General features: G+C 45.6%; 1 non-coding gene across 1 annotated transcript; it reads right to left on the bottom strand.

Annotated features, from left to right (window-relative positions):
* Window positions 1-3,698: 3,698 nt before the first annotated feature.
* Window positions 3,699-3,839, bottom strand: LOC111723760. The gene has a single exon (XR_002772233.1). It is a non-coding gene; the product is annotated as a U4 spliceosomal RNA (small nuclear RNA).
* Window positions 3,840-6,076: the final 2,237 nt, after the last annotated feature.

Genomic DNA, 6,076 nt, shown 5'->3' on the forward strand with positions numbered 1-6,076 from the left:
GGGCAGTATAGCACGAGGCCACACACGGCAGCCACAGACATCCCACCAGAGGCCGCCACCTCACCCAAGGCCACCGCCCCACTGGAGGCTTTTGTCTCACTCGAGGCCGCCGCCCCACTGGAGGCCTATCCCTCACCTGAGGCTGTGACTCCACTGGAGGCCTTTACCACACTGGTGGCCGCCAATCCACAAGAGACCACCACCCCACTGGAGGCCTTCATCCCACCAGAGGCCTCCATCCCACCGGTGACCACCACCCCACTGGAGGCCTTCATCCCACCAGAGGCCTCCATCCCACCGGTGACCACCACCCCACCAGAGGCTGCCAGCCCACCAGAGGCTGCCACCCCACCAGAGACAGACACCCCACCAATTCCCAGTCCCAGTTGTGCCCCCCAGCCTGGTCCCGTGTCCTCTCCCTCCAGCACCAGCTGCCTTAATGAAGGCCCAGCAGGAGATAGGGGAACTGAGGGAAGTCCCAGCTGCCCAGTCCCAGCTGGGCAGGTAGCGGAGGACGAACCCACGGAAGCGGGCCCGGGCCAGCAGGGGTGTGCTAGGAGGATTGCGAATTTCTTTCGAAAAATGTTCTGCCTCCCACTGGCCCAAAAGAAGCACCCCCGCCGGAACCAGGTGGTGCCTGTGACCAGCCAGGAGACTTGAGGCCCAGACCAGGAGGCGAGTGTGGGGCGGCCAAGCCACACTTCCTTTTATTTCTTATTGCATTTTCAATAAAGGAAATTGTATCTTTTACTGTGTGTACGTGTATGGGCACAAGGTGAAGTTCAGGTGTGTGTGGAAAGCTAACACCCCCAACCCCGCAGCATGCTGTCACTGATGTGTTGTCCCTGAAAAGCTGACCTCATAGAAGTAGTTTGATTGTGACATGGGGGATGGGCGGCACAGGGAGGGATTTGGGGGTGGGGGTTGGTCACAGGGAACAAAGTTTCAAACAGGAAGAAACCCTGACATCTGTTGCACAACAAGGTGACCAGGTTAAGGAGAATGTAGGACACATTTCAAAAGACCTGAGAGTCCACTTCAAATGTCTCCTGGGAGAGCAGGAAGGCCCGGAGCTCCCAGGATCCTGAAACACAGTGTGGGAGGTCAGTCAGGAGTGGACTCCCAGTCGGGTGGGTACCACCACACTACCGGAGGCCTCTACTCCACTGCCGACGGACACCCCACTGGAGCCTGCCACCCCACAGGAGGCTACCTCACCAGAGACCAACACCCACCAGAGGCCGCCACCCCACCGGAGGCCACCACCTCACAGGAGACCGACACCTGACAGGAGGCTGTCATCCCACGGGAGGCTGCCACCCCATTGTAGGCTGCCACCCCACAATTCCCAGTCCCAGTTGGGCCCCCCAGCCTGGCCCCATGTCCTCCCCCTCCAGCACCAGCCACCGTTTACTATGTGCACATGTATGGCGTACGAGGTGAAGTTCAGGTGTGTGTGGAAAGCTAACAAGCCCATCCCTGCAGGCAGATGCAGCATGCTATCACTGATGTGTTGCCTCCGAAAAGATGACCTCATAGAAAGTTTGTGACGCAGGGGGATGGGCGGCACAGGGAGGGATTTGGGGGGAAGGGGGTTGGTTGCAGAGAACAAAGTTTCAGACATGGTGAAGAAACCCTGACATCTGTTGCACAGCAGGGTGATCAGGTTAAGGAGAATGTAGGGCACATTTCAAAAGACCTGAGAGTCCACTTCAAATGTCTCCTTGGAGAGCAGGAAGGCCCTGAGCTCCCGGGATCCTGAAACACAGTGTGGGAGGTCAGCCAGGTGTGGACTCCCAGCTGGCCTGAGAGCCAGACAAGCAGCCTGAGGCCTGCCGAGGCCTCCTAGCCACAGTGGACGGAGCTGAAGCATGGCCTGGACTCCTTCACCCCCCAACCAGCTGGGACAACCATTGGGCCTTCACTGTGAGTCCTGGGCACTTGTCCTCTCACTGCCCTTCTCTGCCTTTTCTTCCATGGTTGTGGGTGGCAGGGCGAGAGGGTTCTTAGTTGTCTTGCTCCTGTTTCTTCCAAATCAGTACAAATGAATTTCACTCCAGAAAGCTGAATCCTGGGTATTTAGCTGTTTGAGGTCCTCCCCGCACAGCTGGGGCTGTGCACACCTGGTGCAGGCAGCCTGGACCAGAGTAGTATTTGGAGATAATGAGAAACACTCAGTGGAAAGGGGCCTTGAGGGAACCACCAAGGTCACTCAACACCAACACAGGAGTCTCTGGGCCTTCGTCAAGGCAGAGATGCACACACTGCGCATGGCGTCCCCACACTGATGTCACCTGCTCAACATCTTCATAAGGAACAATGGGGACTTGAGGTCCTGCTGGCCTGTACTGATTATCCTGAGTAGGATGACAAAGTCCTGTGAACCAAACTATTTAGGGAGTCAGAGAGGGACCTGGCTGTCCTCCTGTGTTTTCTGACTGAGTAGAGTAACACCTGAACTTTCCTCTCCGATCGTCTCTCCTTTTCATAACAGCAGCACAGGTGGGTCCCTCTAAGAGGCCTGAGCCAGGTGTGGGCCTTTGGTCCCCACACAAAACCATTCCTCTGTGTTCAGTCCTTTCTTTGCAAAAACCCATTTCCACATTGATAGCCTTTTTTGTTGTTGTTACCTCTTTTTATCTTTTTATTTTCAAATCCATACATTGAATCAACTTTGAAAAAGCGTCTCACTCAGACGGCATTACACATATATTTCCTCACCAGGGGCACGTTTCGTGCCTTTTTCTCAACACATCCTCCTCCCTGGGTCACCCCGTATGCAGAACCACGTGCATCTGGACTTCCAGACTTTCCATCACCAGTAACTTTAAAGTGTGGTGAAAACCCTAAGAAAGGACATTCTGAATTGTCCTTTACAGAAATAGGGATGTGAATTAGCATGGATTTGTAATACAGTGGCTGTAAAAATTAGCCTAAACCCAGGAGATATTAGCCTCCATAAAAATACATTTGCTAATTGAAATGAAGGATGCAGTTGGAAGCTTATGTATGATCCTTTGCTTTCATTAAAAATGAAGATAATGCCAATCACTTCTGTCTTCCATTAACTGAGGTGTTGAACCCAATATGCTGACTTAGCACAAAAAAGGCTAATGCGCTGAGGGCAAGATTTTGATATTACTCACAGATGATCTACCTATTAAATAAACTGCCATGCCCATCACTAGGTCTTATTATCGGGGTAGGGCTTATATTTAACAAATGCATAGAAATCCTGCTAGGGCTTATTTTGGGGGTAGGTCTTATTTTCAGGGAAACATGGTAGCAACATTAACCACACGGTCATGAAGTTCTAATATGAAAGACAAGATAACTCAGTGCCCTAAACTTGTATTAAGGTAAAGTAAGAAGTTGTTGCCTAATGGCCCCAAGTAAATTTGAGCATAAAGAAAATAGTTGACCTATTTAAAAAATTTTTCCCAAACAGAAAGTTTTATAAAAATAAAGTTTAAGGCTGGGTGTGGTGGCTCCCTAGGACTCTGAGAAGCCAAGGTGGGTAGATGGCTTGAGCTCAAGAGTTTGAGACTAGCCTCAGCAACAGCAAGACCTCATCTCTTTTTTAAAAAACAGAAAAATTATCCAGGTGTCAGGATGCATCCCTGTAGTCCCATCTACTCAGGAGGATGAGGCAAGAGGCTTGCTTGAGCCTGGGAGGTTTTTTTTTTTTTTAAATTCAGTCTCCATAGAGACCGTCAAAAATTGCCAATGCTGATTGTATTTAAAGTCATCATGGCAGGGTATTGGGAAAAGTTTTCAGTTAGCAATAATCATGCCTTGGATAAACCTCATTGGCTATGATACTGACAAGGTGCAAAGTTAGCCTGGGAGGTTGAGGTTGCTGTGACATACAATGCCACAGCATGCTAGTCTGGGGCAACAGCGTGAGACTTTGTCTCCAAAACAAAAACAAAATAAGCTTTAAGAATTACAGAATTAATCACTTTATATGACTTAATATTTAGAATATCAGAATTTAGAGTATTTAGAATGTTACATACTTTCCAGAACACTTTCATATACCCACATATACACATGAAAGTATATTCTTCCCCCCCCCCGCTCATGTGACCCTTATTATTTTACCAATAAACCAGTTGAGGCTGAAAGAAAATTTGAGTAACTTGGTCAAGATCCACATGACTATCAAGTATGATTGGGGGAAAGGACTTGGAAGAGAACAGGATTAGAATTGTTCCGAAGGACCGTTGAATGGAAACAAATATTCTAGATGGGTCACCCATATGCCATTTTATCTAATCCTCATCCCATCAGTTAAGGTGAATCCTGTTTCCCACCTTCATTCATAGGACACACATGCAGCTTCAGAGAAAGAGAATTGTCAGGTGTAACACAGCTAGTTAATGAAGAGTGAGTGAAGATCCAAACCTACTTCAGTATAATAAATAACTGAAAAAAATGACTCAGTGTTCTTATGTATATTTTTCCCTTTTATGTTTACACATGAAGAAAATCTACACTCCTTGGGCCAAGTCTTAGTGATTGAGATGTAAAATATAGTATTTTGGAAGAGGACTGTGTGGTAAGTGCTTTTGATCAGCTAAAACCATGTACAATCGTTCTTGAAAATCATTTGCAAATCTGAATTTGAAATATTCAGCAGAAAATATTTGTTATCCAGCCTATTCTGTTTTTTAAAAAACCCTATTAGCATACAAAACGATAGATCAAGAAAAAAAATCAGAAGCATTCATCTGGTAGTAGTAGATTTTTAGAACAATTTCTTCGTAATGTAAATAATTTACAAAATTGTTGAATGTATGAGAAAAATATTGTTCATTTAAAAGCTGGACTCATGCAGTTCTGACTGTTAAATACAAAATCAAAAAGCATCATGGATAACTTGCATTTGGTTCTGTGCTTTGGTTATTTACTCAGATATTTAGAGGTAGCACAGTGTGAAATCATTTAGTTTAGAATTTAGCTATATCAACCACTTACATATAATTATACAATGTCCCTATGTGTCCTTTCTAGCATTTATGCGCTGTATATTATAATCACTGAACTTGTAATATTTTGTGCTATTTGAGATACTGAAGAAAATATGGCAATCCTTGTATGGGTTAATCAAAGTTTACTTTCTTCTTAGACATTGAATGTGGATTTTACACATCTCTATGGATTTATAAATGGATTGATATAGATGGATATAGGGATATAGAGATTTGCCTATCGATTTTGGCCCTTTCTTTTTGTAAGATCTAAAAATCAACTGGAGATATACATCCATGTCCCCACACGTATAGGTGTCGTATCCATCCTTCCTACCATAGTGTGTTAGTTAGCATTCATAAGCAATGCACCAGTCAAAACGAAATTCTTTTTTTTTTTTTTTTTTTTTTTTTTGAGATGGAGCCTCAAGCTATCCCCCTGGGTAGAGTGCCATGGCATCACGCTCACAGCAACCTCCAACTCCTGGGCTCAAGCGAGTCTCCTGCCTCTGCCTCCCAAGTAGCTGGGACCACAGGCACCCGCCACAACGCCCGGCTATTTTTTGGTTGCAGCCGTCATTGTTGTTTGGCGGGTCCGGGCTGGGGATTCGAACCCGCCACCTTAGGTGTACGTGGCTGGCGCCTTAGCCGGTTGAGCTATAGGCGCCGAGCCCAAAACGAAATTCTTAACATTAAAGAAAGAAAAAGGATGTAATTCTTGGAGTAATATTTTGTTTTGATTTGAAAATACGTACAACTCAAACTCTAAGCTGTCACTACTTTAGAAAAGTAAGTGGTGAAAATATGGCAAATGGATAATTAACTAATATCTCTGTTCTGCTTGAAATAAAATAGTATGATGAATCATCACCACTCTCTCCCTTGATGGTGGAGACAAAGATACAACCATCTCCTTTTTCTATTTTTTAAATATACGCATGTTTGGAATGCCAAGTAAATTCTGTAAGTTTTACCTGCTGCAATACAGACCTGTTCTTAAACTTGTGAGTAAAATCTCCTAACTTTTTGTTCATTGATTCATGTAACTTTAAAAGATTATTTTGCCTAGCATACGCCTGACATTTTCATTGGAATTAAAAATC

This window comes from Otolemur garnettii, unplaced genomic scaffold (genome assembly GCF_000181295.1).
Source record: "Otolemur garnettii isolate 467f Iridium unplaced genomic scaffold, OtoGar3 scaffold00015, whole genome shotgun sequence".
Classification (NCBI taxonomy): domain Eukaryota; kingdom Metazoa; phylum Chordata; class Mammalia; order Primates; family Galagidae; genus Otolemur; species Otolemur garnettii.